This window comes from Triturus cristatus, chromosome 5_2, assembly GCF_964204655.1.
Source record: "Triturus cristatus chromosome 5_2, aTriCri1.1, whole genome shotgun sequence".
NCBI classification, from domain to species: Eukaryota; Metazoa; Chordata; class Amphibia; order Caudata; family Salamandridae; genus Triturus; species Triturus cristatus.
The window spans coordinates 789,859,432-789,876,814 of record NC_140588.1 but is presented as its reverse complement, the minus strand read 5'-3'; the positions used below and the strand labels follow the sequence as shown (position 1 = coordinate 789,876,814).

Genomic DNA, 17,383 nt, shown 5'->3' with positions numbered 1-17,383 from the left:
GGTCAAGTCAACCTAATCCCAAATCATATCTAACATCCTATGTTTAAAGAACTATGTTATCCAGAAGAGAGGTCTCTTAGAGTAGAATCTTATTCTATACTGACTATACTGACTGTTAGTGCGTGTACAAGCGTCTAAGTGTCTACACTAGATGCGAGGGCAGGAATCTTCCATAGTAACAGGGCTATGAATTACTTGCATAAAGACAGAGAAACCGGGCCTTTGCTTGGTAGCTGGAAGAATGTTTACTGAAACTACTAGACAGGAATGCATTGGGCAGGGAGCGGAGCAGATAATTTCGAAGGTGAAATACAGTTTCTTGGCAGGCAACAGGCTGATGTCAGGCTTCGTGAGCCGCGCAGGGAATGAGACAAAGTTCATGGTCACAGATGCAGGCTCAGACTGGAGCTTCAGAGGCAGAAAGCAAGAAAAGCTTGATGACAGAATCAGGGCCTACTTGCCTGGACTGTAAAATGGCATGAGTGAACCATATAAAGCCGGTGGCCTTTCATACTTAGGAATGGAATATCCGGCCTATTCATGGCGGATCTGAAAGAGGACATGTTGACGGTGGACGCACATGTGTTTGCGTCTTCATAACTGGAACTGGAGGGAACATACATGTACTTGTGATTCATACATGAAACCGTTGGGGTCCAAGATAGGGGACATAACTGATCAGAAAAATCCATATTTCCACATTCCCTCCTTGTCCCCTACTTGCCCGTCAAGAGATATCAATCTTCATCAATCCATTGATCTGTTCATATAGCATCATTTGTTCTTCTTTTTTCTTCTGGGACGAATGAAATCTTGGTGATGGGACACACGATGTGGCACACAGACCACAAATCGCTGGTCCACATTGTAGGCATAAGCAGCAACTGAATAGTATGAGAAAGCCAATACCTAGGAAGGATAGGACCTTCCATCCAAAGGTAGATAATACACTCCAAAACCATCCGGACCAAGTCCAGGTGCCTGGATTCTGGTGTATCTGGCTTACAATCTTATGAAGGCGAGTTATGGCTTTATATACAGATGGCGAATTTTCTGGTATGAAAATGCAACAACTTGATCCGATGACCCTACAAGCTCCGCCCCTATCGGCCAGGATGACGTCAAGGACAAGACGATTTTGAAGCACAACAATCCGCATAGCAGACTGTTCTTCTGTTAAATTGCCTAAGGCGGAAATAGTTTCGTTCACTACTGCTTCAAGGGTTCTAGTTAATCTACGTATCAGCTTACTATTAGTAACGGTACCTATATAGGGAAAGAGACCTTTATTGAAATCTGTGTATTTTTCCCATGCTGTTTCAGTGTAATCGACAATTGGGAGATCTCTCCTTTCTCTATTGTGTACTAAATGAGTATTTCTGTGATAATCGGGAGGAGCTAGGAAAACAGGTGGCAAAAGAAATCCGATGTAGCAGGTACCATCCCAATCTAGAGGCAAACGTACATATGCCGTCTGACCACATATAAAATAGGAATGGCGGGAAGCTCTAAATGTCGACTTGCCTAGATCACTGAATTCTATTACAGTGGTGCATTTACTATGGCCCATATGTATGGAACCATTCTTTCTTACACATAATTCACCTTTTACTGGAAATACTGACATGGCGGGCAAAATTGGAGTAGCTTCGGATTCGACATTTAGGATCATAAGATTAAGCGTAAAATTACCTAATCCATATACTTCATTTTCTAGATCAGTTCCTGTTCTCTTGGGAAGTCCCTCCTTGTTAGGGTAACAGACTTTAAGTAAAACTAAGTTTAAATTTCCCCATACCCAGTTGTCTTGATAAACTGCAGAATTTGAATCTAGGGAATTAATGAAACTAAACCATGCTCCACAGGAGCCGTTGTGTGTGAACGGGTATGGAAAGAGAGGTAGAATTCCTTTATAATTCTGATAGGGAGGGAGTCGGCCACATATCCAACAATTTGTAGCATTGCTAACCTGATGGGAATGATGTAACATACTAATAAACGTATTATTGCGCAGCGCAAATCTATAAGACAACTCATGCGGAGGTAATTCACTAAAAGAATGTTCAGCAGTAACATTATAAACATGTCTAGAAATAGGATAATATATGTGCAACAATATACTTGCAGTAATTATTAAAAGACTTAGGAAAAACAAAATTAATAACGTCACTGTGCAATGACTACGCAGTGATTTACAGTATGCATGTCGTTTCAACATTTTTCGGGTGTTTTCTCTATTCAGATCTAAGGGATACATGTCAGAGACGAATTCAACCGCTTCACCTTGGAGAGGACTTAAACAATCAAATTTCCCGACCGGTTAGATCTGAGTTTTAGTTTATATTGTTCGTGACTACTGGTTTCAACAAAAGGAATTTTTCAGTCAATGGGTGAAGACACACGAGGTGTGGTGTTTACGTCCGATGGTAGTCCATGAAATTTCTTGATATGACTTGAATGTATCCAGCCTTTTCTGCCCTCGATCTTCACGGCTGTCCTTGTGGTGAGCAGGACCAATTGCGGCGACTTCCACCTAGGATCCAGCTGAGTCTTTCGATCAAAGTTCCTCACTAAAACGAGATCCCCTGGAATTACGTCATGGGGTTTCACCTCAGTGTTGTCAGGAAAGGCTGCAGCTACCTGTGAACGACAAGATTGTAGTGCAGACATCAAGGAAGCCAGGTAATCTGTCAGCATATTACAGTCAATATCAGTTATTTTACGTGGTATAGGCGTCCCCCACATATTTGGTGGTCTGCCAAAGATCACCTCATACGGGGATAGCCCTGTTCGAGAGTGTGCTACCATTCTCATGTAAAAGAGTGCAACTGGTAAGGCTACTACCCAGTCGACACCCTTCTCTCTGCATATCTTGGACAATCTGATTTTCAGAATCTGATTATGTCTTTCTACGAGACCTGCTGCCTCGGGGTGTCGGACACAGTGGAATTTCCACTGATAGCCTAACAAAAGTGAAACGTGTTTCATTAGTTCGGATGAGAACGGCTGGCCGTTATCTGAGTAGACAGCACGTGGTAAACCGTATCGTGGGAAGAATTCTCGAACTAACTGTTTGGCAGTAGTCGGGGCAGTGTAATCTGAAACCGGGTATGCCTCTGTCCAACGGGAAAGAGCACAGACAACTACGAGAACATATTTGAATCCTCGACATCGTTCCATCTGGATATAATCCATCTGGAGCACTTCAAAAGGGTGATCAGGAGACTGAAATCCACCCTGTTCTACGGGAACGCTTTTTCCTGGGTTGAACTGACAACAGATCATACAGGTACGAACTTTTTGCTTGGCTGCTGCTCGTAAATGTTTATTGAACCAAATGTGTTGGATGCTGTCTAGCATAGCTTTTTCTCCTAGATGCGCTGGACTATGTATAGTGTTAATAATAACTTGGACCATTGAATCAGGAAGGAACCACACAGATTTTTCCTTCGTCATCCATCCTTGGTCCGTTTGAATCCCTCCTAATTCAGTCCATTTCTTTATTTCGTCTGGTGTAGCATGCGTCTGTATGTCAATTACATCAAGAGCGGGATCTTTAATCGTCATACAATGTGTTGGCGTCGGGACTATTGTCTTTGTCATGTCGGATGTTTGAGTTTGAGCAGTCTGTTTAGCTGTTCTGTCAGCTAGATCATTGCCTTGAGAAATGATATCAGTAACTTTCGTATGAGCTTTACATTTCATAATTGATATTGCAGTGGGTAGATGTATTGCATCTAATAAGGCATGAATGAGGGGTCCGTGCTGAATGTGGGCACCGTGAGACGTTAAATAACCTCTCTCTCGCCACAGCACGCCGAAGTCATGTACAACTCCGAATGCATAACGTGAATCAGTGTATATGTTGACTTTCTTATTTGTGGCTTGAATACAGGCTTGTGTTAGAGCGACGAGCTCTGCGGCTTGAGCTGACAAGGTATTTATGCAATTTGTTTCGATGACTTCAGTGTCTGTTGTGACTGCGTAAGCGGCCACTAACTCTCCTGTACTTGTTCTCATACATGAACCATCTACATACAACGTTAGGTCTGGGTCTGACAATGGGACATCTGTCAAGTCTTGTCTGGGTTTCGTCGTGATTGTAATAACGTCAATACAGTCATGCGCTAGTGGGTCTGTTCCAATTACGGGTAAAAGTGTGGCAGGATTCAATGTGTTACAACGTCTGATTTCTATATGTGGTTGGAACAATGTTAATTCATACCCTGTAAGTCGCGCTATAGTTAAATGTTGTGTTTGCGTTCGATTCAAAAGAACCTCTACTGCATGTGGTACTTGAACTGTCAATGGATGTCCTAACACTATGGCATCGCTTTGTCTTATTGCTAAAGCTGTTGCTGCCACCGATTTTAGGCATGCAGGCAAAGCCTGAGCTACGGGATCTAATGTACTAGAAAAATAAGCACATGGTTTGTGGGATCCTGCCTGTTCCTGTGTGAGTACTGACAAGGCAGTACCTTCGCGTTCTGTAACAAAGAGTGTAAACTGTTTATTGTAACATGGTGTTGCTGAAACAGGTGCTTGACATAAAGCTTTCTTTAAACTTTCAAAAGCGTGTGTATGTTCCTGAGTCCAAGGGAGAACAGTCGATGTGGCTACCTCCTGTGTTGTCAACTGAATGAGTAGTTTTGCTAGAAATGCATACTGAGGGATCCACTGCCTACAATATGAAGTGAGGCCTATAAAAGCCCGCACCTCCTTTTGTGTCTTGGGTATTGGCATGTTAGCTATTAACTGAATGCGGTCGGGTGTAAGCTGCCTTCCCTCCTTGGACAGCGAGTGTCCAAGATAAACAACTCGCTGGATACAGAATTGCAGCTTAGAAGGGGACACCTTGTGCCCCTTTTCGGCTAGAAATTGTAAAACTGTCAGTGATGCTTTCTCACATTCAGGTTCGCTTCTAGCGGTGATCAGCAGATCATCGACATATTGAAGCAGGGCAGTGTTTTCTGGCATGTGGATACTGTCGAGTTCTCGTTTCAGTGCTTGGCTATAGATGCTGGGGCTTTCTGTAAATCCTTGAGGTGCGCGTGAGAATTTAAAGCTACGTCCATTTAAACTAAATCCGAACAAGTATTGGCTTTCCGGATCTATAGGGACGCTGAAAAAGGCATTCTTGAGATCAATTACAGTAAAGAATGTTGCTTCAGAATCAATAGCTGTCAGTAATGACGAGATATCTGGGACCACAGGGAATTGTGGCACAATGCATTTGTTCAATTCGCGCAGATCAATAACCAATCGATATACTGGCGGGGTCTTCGGATCTGTTCGTTTAAGAATCGGAATTATCGGTGAGTTACATACATTGGAGTCTGTTTCTACAACCACTCCTTGGGCAATGAGCTCGTCAATGATTTGTAGTAAAGCCACTACAGCATCTGGTGGTAACTTGTATTGTCGCATTCGTGGTAGTACCACTCCTGCCTTTAGTGTAACTCGATATGGTGTAATATTCATGCAACCAACATCAGTAGGGCCTTGTGCCCATAGATGTGTAGGTAAAGTCTGCAGTCGGGGATCCATGTCTCGAGACACATAGTGACCTTTGAAATCACGTAAAAACAATCTTACTCCTTCCGGAGAACAACATATTATAGCTCCTAGAGCTTTCAGTGTTTTTATACCTAACAAGTTTTCTGGACATGATTTAGTAAGCAATAAATCTGTAGTTCTGGTCAAGGGTCCTATCGTAAGTGGAAGAGGCTGTGATACTTCATTAACAATAGGTTTTCCTGAAAAACCAAGGGAAATATTCTGTGAGCCTGAGAGGGGTGCCCCTGGAACTTCACTACGTTTTATGGTTGTTCGACTTGCCCCTGTATCGAGTAAAAATTTTCTATCTTGGTCTAATAATTCACTATGTACATAAGGTCCTTCTTGGTCTACAGGGACCTCGATAAGGGGTAAGTCAACTTCCCTCTCTAGGCTGTTTCATGCATATCGTTGATAATCAGGATAGTCATACTGTGCGGTCTGGTACAGCTGTCGTGTCGTGGTTTGTGTGGCAGCAACAGGCAGCGCTGGTGCAGCTGGCACAAACTGTATAGACTGTTGTGGAGCTGGCATGGACTGTGCATGCTGCGGGGCTCCTTGTTCATTCTGATCCTGTCTAAGTGGCCGTGGTCTTTCTTTTGTAATACCTGTGGCGATATTACGCTTCAGGACTGGACAATCGTGTATATAATGACCTGGTTGTTTACAGTAGTTGCATGTCCCTTTTACAGGTCCTGCTGAATCACCGGAATGTGTCGTACCCTTTTTATGTCCTTCAGCTGGAACTGTCTGGGAGACTAGCATTTTCATTTTCGTGTCTTTCATGCGTCTTTGTTCATGATCTTGTTCCTCTCTAATTCTATTGTGATGATACTGTAACATTTGTAACATTTGTGATGGGGTGTTACCTTGCCAGGTACTCTCGAATTTTAATACTCTATTCTTCACTTGGGGCAAGGAATTTTCAACTAATTTTGTCACAAACAGATGTGGGTATGATTCGCTACTTGCTTTTATGCCACTATTTATACCAAAACATTTTTCAAATCGTGCATAGAAATCACTAGTGTCTTCATCTTGCTTTTGTTTACAAGCTGAAATTGCACCCCAGTCTTCCTTTTTCGTAGTTAATAAACGTGGCAGTACCTGTACTAGTAGACCTGGTAGTGCTTTAGTTTTGTCCCCAAGCCCCGAACCTGGACCTCGGGCCTTTTCTTTATTTTCTAATGCTGTCCAGTCTATCTTTTGGTCTCCCACCTCCCACTCTTTTTCCTTGAGTTTTTCATAAATGCCAGCAGGCATTAATACCTTTAATATTGTCATAATGTCGGGATAGGTGTACTCTCCCATGAGTAACATGTCTTTAATTTCTCGGTGGAAACCCGCTGGGTCTTTGTCATGACTGGGTACCACTTTCTTCATTTCTAACAATTCTATTTTCGATATGGGCGTATATACATATACACGTTTAAACTGATTGTCCTCGCCCTTTATTGGGTGTACTTCTCGTAAGGGATTCTGTCTGTCCATGTAATACATCGGTCTTTCCTTGATGGGCAGTGAGACATGTTCTGGACATACAAAAAGAATGTACTGCTTTCTTGATTCTAGTATTTCTTTAATTAGCTTAGTACCTGAACCTCTCCATCTATTCGTGAGTAATTCAGTCAATATATCAGGTAAGGGACCAGGATCTGAATGTTGGCTTTTATATAGTATAAGAAGTTGTTGAATCATATAAATCCCAGCTAAACGCTGTTCATCTGGGGTGAGATTCAAAAATGTGTGTGCTACTGTATCATCATCATACTTTCCGGGACTGTCAATCCAATGAACGGCTGACCTGGCTAATTCTTGTTCATCCATAGAATCGAGAAAATGATAACCCCTTCGTTCTCGCAGTAATTTGTCAGCGGCTTGGAACGAATGCTCGGGGGACTTTATATTTATTATAGGTGTTTGGAAATTCCTGTTATTATCTGGACATATCGGACGTATCGGGTCAGTAAAACATCTAGTACTATTACAAGATCTTCCTCTACCTACATAGGCTATGGTGTCTGACTGTCCTGTGGGCAGTCCTGATCCTTCCTCCTCGCTTTGTTCGAACTGGTCTACCGCTAATCTCTCTTCGTGTAGGCGTTCTATTTCTTTACGGATCTTTCGGCACATGGCTATTATACAGTTTTGCTTATCATGTCTCCCTTCTGATATATTCTGGCTCCATCTGGTAAGAATTTGCATTGCTTCCGGGTCTACCCCCGGTCGGTCTTGATTTCTGATCACACAATTTATGAGGAAACGTAACAGTTCCCCCTGTATTTCCACTTTCTGGTATTCCATAGCTCTGTTAATACATTCAGAATCTCGCCCTGTTTGGACAAAATGATATATATTATCTAGATGCATAGTCATTCCTGGTAACTTCCCTAAATACACCGTGGCTCGTCTGATACGCAATGATGCCATGATCATTTCGTCCTCTTTGCCGGGCACAGGGTCATATCTACAATCTACAAGAAGTTCCTTAAGCGTGCGGGCATTTATGAGTTTGGGGGTACGTGGATGTGCTGACTCTTGAAAAGTAAGTTTATTTATTCTGGGTGGCGTAGAAAAAATATTGGTAGCACCTCCCGTAGCCCCGTCTGGGGTATCGGGCGTGAAAGGATTCGTTGAACGCGATACAGCAACTATAGGTGTGGGCACAGCTATAGAAGTAGCTGTAGGAACAGATGTGGAAACAGATGTGCTTGCCGGAACTTGTGTCAGGATTTGGTGCTGTAGAGATACAGATACAGGATCTTGACGTTGAACCTCCCCGGCCGACGGTCTATGTGGGGCGGGGTTAGCATACTCGGGAGCTGCGTCATCTAAATATGAGGAAAGAAAAACATCTTCTGCGGTTCTAGGATGCTCTTTAGGATGTACTTTTATTGGAAACAATGGGGGTGGCAAGTCTTTTGGTATCCCCGGAGTAGCCTTAGGTAATCCCTCGGCCAGAAGGGGATACATACCCTTCATAAGGGCATTTCTTTGTCTGTCTACTTGTTCTGATTTCACTCGTGTAACTTCTTCAATTAATAGATTTTCTCGGACTTCATTTGAATTCTCTTTACTCTTCTCTTCCTGTCTACGTGCTTTTTCTGTACGTCTATACGATTCTTTACGCCATAATTCAATGGCGTCTTTCTGTGATTGTCTAGCTTTCTTTTTCCATAATTCTTCCTCTACTTTCACGATGCACTCTGCATCCCAGGTCCCAGCTGCGGGCCACCTCTGACTTTCTGGTAATTCCTTAGTGTAGTCTACCCATAGATCAAGAAATAATATGGCGTCTAGGCCATGTTTATGATACATGAAGTACCCTGGAGTGTCCCTAGGAGGAATAGGAACAGCTTCTTCGAGTACCCCTTTTCTAGTTGTGATCTATCTTAATTTCGAAAAGAGCGGCATTTTGAGAACTGGTCTGATACTTGATCTTGAACAAATTTAATACAATAAACACGATAATGAACAGTCATTCATACCACAATATGCAGAACGTATTAACACATTTAACATTTAACATTTAAATGAGCAAACAATGATGATAACGATCTAAGGAAACTTAATCACTAAACATAATACTCGGCATTAACTGAATTATTCTGAATTTATATACTTGATATACTAGATATACTGCTAAACAGTACAGATACACTGCTAAAACAGTGCAGACCGGATTTGTGTACCCAAACCCGTCTGGACCGGCACAACTTATGTGCACGCCAGAACGCCTCCCCAGTAATGGTACTCACCGGGTAGCTCGGAACGGAAGGCCTCGGAACAGAACTGAACTGAACTGGACCGGACTGGACTCGACTCGACAACTTCGGACACTTCTGAGCTTCGGAAACCTGGTGGGCCTCTGTATACCTCGGATCTTGCTCTCTCAGCTAGGCTCTGGTCGGGATACTTCGCACTTCTCACCGCCTCGTCTGGGTGTTGATCGCAGCCTCAGTCGCCCCCGCTTAACCGGAGGGAGATACAGGAAATCCTGCTGGTACGCGTTGTTGTCCGTCCAGCTGTGGCAGGAGACCGGGCCTGCAACGCACCGCCGGCGCGTGAGATGAGAAAGTGTCCCTATTCGGGCGCCATTCATGTGGTAAATAATTTAATTACCGGGACTTAATTTGATACAGAAACATAATAAAAATAGCTCAGTAAATAAGAGGCAGAATCCGTGGTATTAGAGATTCGGAATGGGCTTTATTCCAATGGACGATTCGAATCGGTTGCTCCAAGTTCCATCACCACGAAGGTTCAGGAAGTGAAGTACATACATTATTGATAATTAATCACTTTTATACAATAGGCATTACAGTGAAGCAAATGCAAGAGGCGTAACAATTGATAGCAAAGATAACATTTCACATGCGTAGCTGAAGGAGGCGTAAGTGGGAGTAACAAGGAAACGTCATTGGTTGTGATGTCACATATGGGTGGACCTATGAAATAATTTCGCAATGTCAGCAGAAATATTTGGCAGAGATGCGCGCGCAGCAGCATGACGTATGATTGACGTGCGACTAGGGGGTGAAGGGGACTTGACATTTAGCTCTACATGTGGCGACAGAAGTCTGGAGGGTCAAGTCAACCTAATCCCAAATCATATCTAACATCCTATGTTTAAAGAACTATGTTATCCAGAAGAGAGGTCTCTTAGAGTAGAATCTTATTCTATACTGACTATACTGACTGTTAGTGCGTGTACAAGCGTCTAAGTGTCTACACTAGATGCGAGGGCAGGAATCTTCCATAGTAACAGGGCTATGAATTACTTGCATAAAGACAGAGAAACCGGGCCTTTGCTTGGTAGCTGGAAGAATGTTTACTGAAACTACTAGACAGGAATGCATTGGGCAGGGAGCGGAGCAGATAATTTCGAAGGTGAAATACAGTTTCTTGGCAGGCAACAGGCTGATGTCAGGCTTCGTGAGCCGCGCAGGGAATGAGACAAAGTTCATGGTCACAGATGCAGGCTCAGACTGGAGCTTCAGAGGCAGAAAGCAAGAAAAGCTTGATGACAGAATCAGGGCCTACTTGCCTGGACTGTAAAATGGCATGAGTGAACCATATAAAGCCGGTGGCCTTTCATACTTAGGAATGGAATATCCGGCCTATTCATGGCGGATCTGAAAGAGGACATGTTGACGGTGGACGCACATGTGTTTGCGTCTTCATAACTGGAACTGGAGGGAACATACATGTACTTGTGATTCATACATGAAACCGTTGGGGTCCAAGATAGGGGACATAACTGATCAGAAAAATCCATATTTCCACACTACAAGTCTTTTTAATTGCACTTGGAGGTTTATTAAACCATGAAGCGGACAGGTGGGTTCTCCTAGAGGTCCTTGAGGACAGGGGAGCGGCGTTTTCCAGGTTGGAATTAAGCCAGCATTCTAGGGCGGTGATATCACATTCAAGATCACCGACCAGTATAGGAGCTGATAGTTTCAAAACCTCACTCAATAAAGGCAGAGATATTTTATGAAAAGATCTATATTTGTGTTCAGTCCTAATAGGCCTGAGTGGGAAACCAGAGTGTGGGTTAGGTATCTTAAAGTTGATGAGAAAATGGTCGGACCAAATGATGGGGACCGGAGGTCAGTTTTTAATTCTGTGCTACAGAATATCTGATCAAGAGTATGTCCAAAATTGTGGGTGGGAGCAGAGATGGACAGTGTCAGATTGCACGCCGCCGTGATTTCAGACAGGCAGATAGTATTAGGATCAGTGTGTTTATCCATGTGTAAATTTAAATCACCCAAAAGGAGGAACTGATCATATTTAATCGCAAGGGGAGTGATGACTTCGTTCAATGAAGGCAGGAAATTACAGAGGGTGCTAGGGGGTCTATACATTAATATCCCTGGTAGGCATTTCTGGGGGGATAAGAAACAGCGGAAACTTAAATATTCATCTCCCTCTATCGGCTCTAGCGAGAGAGGGACACAGTCCAATTCTTCTTTAACGATAATGGCCACACCGCCTCCTTTCCCATTTGGGGGGGGGGTCCTTCCTCTCATGATTTTATATCCCTCAGGAATGGCCGCCGCAATAGAGGACGCGGTTGGTGGCCAAGTTATACAGCAACAGAGCCCTTGGGTCAGGACTGGGCCAGTCTCATGGAGCTGGGGCAAAGGGAACCCATGCAGCAAACCATCAGAAGGTAAGTAAAATGTCTAAACATTTGTTTGGCAGGTAAATGTTTTGTGTGTGCAAGCATGTTGGGGAATACCAGTGCATATCTGAGCGTATGTGTATTTTTTTTTATAAGAAAGGGCACTTGCAGCATTGACTGCAGTTTGCTAATAAAGGACAGCATGGAATTGCAAGTTTGCCTCAGGTTCACATATGGCAGATGATTCTTCTTGGACTCAGAAGCTAGCCTATGTTCAATGCAGCAGGTGCATTGACATCAAAGGGTGGTGTGTGTGTGTTTCTCTTCCCCCCCAGATGCCATTTATTTATGCATTTTACCATGTAAGTAGAGGGCAACTGGCCATCTGTCCATGCTTGCATTGAGGCTCCTTGCTGCTCTGCTTGGGCTATATCGTGACTCTGGGTAGGTTCCGCAACCCGTCTTGAAACCCACCATCCATTCTGCAGCGCCACTAGATTGCTGTGGAACAACAATGTTTCTGATTTTTGGAGACTTGTCACCAATTGTTTTGCTAATTAGAGCAGGGAATGTGTGATGCGGACGTGGCTCCCATAAAGCAGGCTTTTGGATCATTGGCATCCGCTACATAATATCTGCAGTTAAGTCTTTGTAATGTAGACAGCAGTATGCAAGGAGATTTTGTGGGGGCTGCGCACTTTATGGCTGCACACGTTTAGGTTGATTCTTTTTGTTCTGTTTACTTTTATAGCGTATATGGCTACTGGGTAATACGTTTATACGGTGACTGTTTAAATGAATAGACAGAAGATTCATGCAGTTTTTCTGTGCATGTACTGTGTTAGAACACAGGACTACAGGCTCAGATCAGTTTTACAATCACTGTCTCTTGAATCAGAATGGGCTTGGGGTGGTTCTCCTTTCAAATGCTTTTCCAGGCTGCTTCATAGACACAGCTTTTGTGTGGTGATGCCCTCATAGCAGGTTAGTCTCCGGTCTGGAGCCCACACCAGAGGCATAAAGAGATGAGAAGGTTCAGCACTGAAAGTGTGATAACGAGGAAAGGCTGGACCACCCCTACAGGGTACCTTCACTTTGCACAAGATAATCTACAGCTCCACCCCTCAGCCATTCCATTCACCAAAGGGCGGTGCTTCAGGAAGTCTTATCAGAAGCCCCTTGTTATCAAAGCCTTCATTAGATTTCTAAAGGGAGCCCAGTCACCATCTGCCACTCCTCTTTGTTTGGATCTCTACCCTCCAGCCACAAGTGCAGGCAATACACTTCCACTGTCTGGAGAAGCCAACTTTGCCCTCCATCTATTACCATCCCAATCCAGACACATGCAATGGCTCCCACTTTGCTTTTGTAATTAATACTATAAGCCAAACTTGATGATGAACATCAGAAGTCAACTGTTCCAGCATTTTCAATCTCTGTATTCATTACCCATGTATTTTCTTATGCCGTTATGATTCTATGTTTACTGCTCCCTTTGAGCGCAGCCGAAAGCGCTCAATATGTCACTACATATGCAATCAGCCATTGCTTTCAACCCTTGAACTAAGTAGCTGACCTGGCTGGAGCGGTGATCTACCAGCAGCTTAGTAGCAGCAGACTGTTTGCCCGATTCTAGTGCATATCAAAAATACCTACAATAGTACTATGTTCACACGCACATAATGTTTTTTCCTACAGTCTTGCATCTTCAAATTGCATGCCATCACAAAAGAAATCCTTTGCATTCCCAAAATCTGGCATGAAAGACAGACATTTACTCAAAAGGTTTAACTGTTGCTGTGACTTTTTTTCTTCAAAATAGCTCTACCTCTCTGCTGAAAAAAAGATAGGATGAGTGTGGAAGGAAAAGAAAATACAGGATTGCCCTCTGCTTCCCTTCCACCATTTGCATGCCTCTCTCTGTGCTCAACTTACTTTTTCATAAGTATGCTTGACTTGACCATTATTGTAGTTTTGAACACTGCCAACAACTCGTTTACAAGATCACAACCTCCCCTTCTGAAAGTTATACCCCTACAATCTAACAATATCTGACCTCCTCTAGCTCATCCATTAATACCACCAAGCATGTGCCACATACCCTTATAATAGTAAGCGCTATATAGATGCAATTGAATGTGATCAGCCAAAGGCAGCCAGAGGTGTAGCAAAAGGCCAGAGTGGAAGGGCTACTCTACCTCCCTGCTGTAGAAAGATAGGAGGAATGTGGAAGGAAAAGAATATGCAGGATCTGTCTATCTTTAAAGCAGCTTGCCAATCACCTAGCACTTGGGCAAGTCATGGGTGGACAGCCACCTCAGCTTGGCAACTCGCTGGTATCTGCTGCAGCCGAAGTCTGCTGGCAGAAGGTTTTGTATCTGCATTTATTCTGAGAGACACACTCAGAATAATGAGTGGGCCTCCCAAAATAGTACTGTGTTCACTGTGGCAAAGATGACGCGCATCTAATATTTTGCATCTGGCACATTATTTCTTCTTAAGCACATAGCGGATTTTCTGTTTCTCCTGGTTAATCTGTTGGACAAAGTATTGGAATATTTAATTATTGAGCCTTGCCATAAGCATGCGAATTCTGTGTCTTTTCAGTCAATATGTTGGAGAACAGGTGCCATAAAAGCCACTACATGGTCAATGTTTACTCTGCACTATCAGGGGAAAACCTTACAAAAACATGGGTTCGCTTGTCAAGCTTACTCATAATTTGTCATCTGGACCTGGTTTGAAAGAAATTTCCTGGGGCCATTTTATTCCCGACCCGGACCCTTTTTGTGTGTACTTAAAGAGTAATATTTTCTCCTCTAGGTATCTGCTTTGTAAGTTTATTCAGTTTTCTTTTTATTTTAAAGCTGGACTACATCATACCAGACAAAAAGCAACTGCTAAACTAACTGTCCAGCATGCTTATAGTTCCATTTCCTAAAACATTATGTCCAGGTAAATCAATGTGAGTGAAGGTATGTAACATTAATGGCGCTAAAGCACTTTCTGCATATGAAGCAATTTCAAAACCATCAAGAGAAATAAATCAAGTAGCAATAACTTCTGAACTCTAAGGGAAAAATATGGTGGGAAATATACATTGAGATAATGTTTTATACGAAATAAGTGTAATATGATATCAGAGATGCTCATGAGACAGGACATCAAGACTTTCTTTCTTAAAAACATTGCTTAAGGCTGGAGGTTAGTTTGCACAAAATCTGAATGTGTAAATGATAATCAATGCAGGTAAGGATATGTTAATCCTGCTTCTGTCTGACTTGTGTATGATAGGACTGTGAGTAAAACCTCAAGTGATTCAGAATAGTCTATGAAAGAGCTGGTAGGCGTTTATTTAAATCAATAATCATCCATGATAGCGTTAGGACCCCACTCACGTTACAAACTGTTTAGCAACAATATTGTTGTGAAGGTAGGAGGTTGCACCATAAACATAATTTCGATAACTTTTATGACAGAAAGTATAAGCTTTGCACAAACTTAATCTTTGCTTGCGCTCAACGTTTGAGCATGTTTTGCCCAATGAGAACAATTTATTGGCACCCCTGAAGAATTCAGCTAATGTTTTAATGTTCTCTCATTGCTTTTTTTTACCCCTGAAATCACATCATAAAGAAATTACCTTTCCAGAGAGATGATTAGTCAGTGAGCCTGAGCCACTTCAGGGCTGTAAGTTTGATAACCTGAAATGCATAAAAATAAAATTCAATATATGTGGTAAGTGATATTGACATAATTCAGGGATATCAACAATAAGTTCATGATGCATATGTACAATATATTGCACATATTCTTTTTATATCCAGACAAAAAAAATGTATATGGGTGTTATGGGAGAATTGCTTCACAGCTCCGCTCTGCACCCTGAGAGTGCCATGGGATCCAACGCTAGCCTCCTTGACCATCACTCCCACAGATGTTAGGAGCACTCACATCATCCGGGAAGTAGTGGAAGGACCATTACACTCCAATTGAGTTTGCTCGTCTCTCAACTTTGTCTTACTATGGTTGCTATGTTGTCTGGGAAGGCCGCTGGTCACTAGAATCCCTCCCATGCTGACCAAGTTCACAGATCACAGTGGGATGATAGGCACTATTAATGCAGTTAACTGATAGACAATAGTAACACACAATAGAGGACGTTGGATTCAGGCCCTACTAGCCATTTTACTGAATGATGCTGGTGTAAGCCAACATCCAGCGACAACAAGATAATCTAAACAAAGGCAATTCTAACATAAAAGATAAAAATAATTGTAATAAAAACATACAAACTAACTCCTAAATGCACTGGTTAGAGCATATTTTTTCTAAACAGAATAAAGCGTACTGCAGTGTAGTGTAGCTGTGGTAACACGGATTGAATTAAACCAAATGTAGCCCAACTTTACAACCTAAGTGGAGGATTAGCAATACACCATGCTGATCTTGTTAATATACCTGAACATTGGATGATCATTTATCAAGTAATGAATTTAGTCCACTAGCTAAAGGAATAATAATTCACCAAAATTCAAAAAGCATGGTGGTGTAGACTAGGATTCTGAAGGTATGCATCGAGTTGTTTTTCCATTAGCTCCTTTGAATTATGTTACAGTGACCCAAGGCGGCATAACAAATGCTGTATAAAAGCTCACCCACTTCCACTTTGTGTGAACAGAAATCTTATGGTTTCTTCTGCAATCAACCCCATAACCAATATAATTTCAATATCCATACCCAGTAGGAGGTCAAAAAGAAGAATGGAGATGCTCATATATGACGTATGCTAAAACTCTTCCGTGGGAGGTGGGGGGGGGGGGGGGGGGGAGGGGGGGGGGGTGGAAGGCGAACAATTGGCCAGAGCGCAAAGTAGCCTCAAAAGGATGCATGAATACCCTTCTGCTTATAAACTTTGCCCTACGTTTTTGAGGCTTAAAAAATAAATCAGTGCCCCTCTATGGGCGGGTCACAGAGGCTGTGGGAAAGGAAGTGCTCTCAACTTCACTGCTGGCTCTGCCACCAGTCTGCTAGGGTCCTGAAGGGGGACTGTCCAGAGACTGAAATTCTACTACTGGGCTGACCCAAAAGTAATACAATCCCATTCACAGGGTCACCAGTACTGGAACAGCCCAAATGCAGTCCCACAAGCTATATAATATTTAATGCAGGGCTATTGTTCACTTTTCAGGCATACACTGTAAACACTGGGCAGCATCCCAATCCATTGTTATTTTGCAACCCAAGCCACCTCAGTTTGGACCCAACTATATGCAGATCAGTCTTGACCCTGCTCCAATGGGAACAATCCAGCTGGAACTGCCAAAAACGGTCCTCCCTGAACTGGAACGCAAGCAACTTAGGACCTGTTTCGCCCTAGTTATAGGCTCATCAGCCGGGTATAGCTTGGTTCCAGCGACACAGTGCGCACAGAACCCACGTCTAGGCATACCCGTCCCACTTAGGGCTCAGATTAATTGTTCAATGTTTCGTATACTAATTGTGGTGTCCTAAGTGAGACCTCTCCTGATTCAATGTTTCATCATTCATCAGCTGAACACAGTCTGTTAAAACATGACAGAGTGAGTCATTATTTTATCTTTTGAGGGGGTGTACACCTGGCCATGCATCCATGAGTGGTAGCTGGATCCAAACTGAGGTGGCATGGTGTGCAAAATAACGATGGATTGGGATGCG

The 17,383-nt window shown here is 42.9% G+C and overlaps 1 protein-coding gene across 8 annotated transcripts in view; it reads right to left on the bottom strand.

Annotated features, from left to right (window-relative positions):
* CCDC160 (coiled-coil domain containing 160) overlaps positions 1-17,383 on the bottom strand; it is a 252,281-nt gene that overhangs the window by 129,446 nt on the left and 105,452 nt on the right. For all 8 annotated transcript variants that reach the window (XM_085607901.1, XM_085607903.1, XM_085607902.1 and 5 more), the window contains one exon: positions 15,330-15,390. The gene's annotated coding sequence lies outside the window, so the exon portion shown is untranslated. The remainder of the gene's footprint in view (positions 1-15,329; positions 15,391-17,383) is intronic.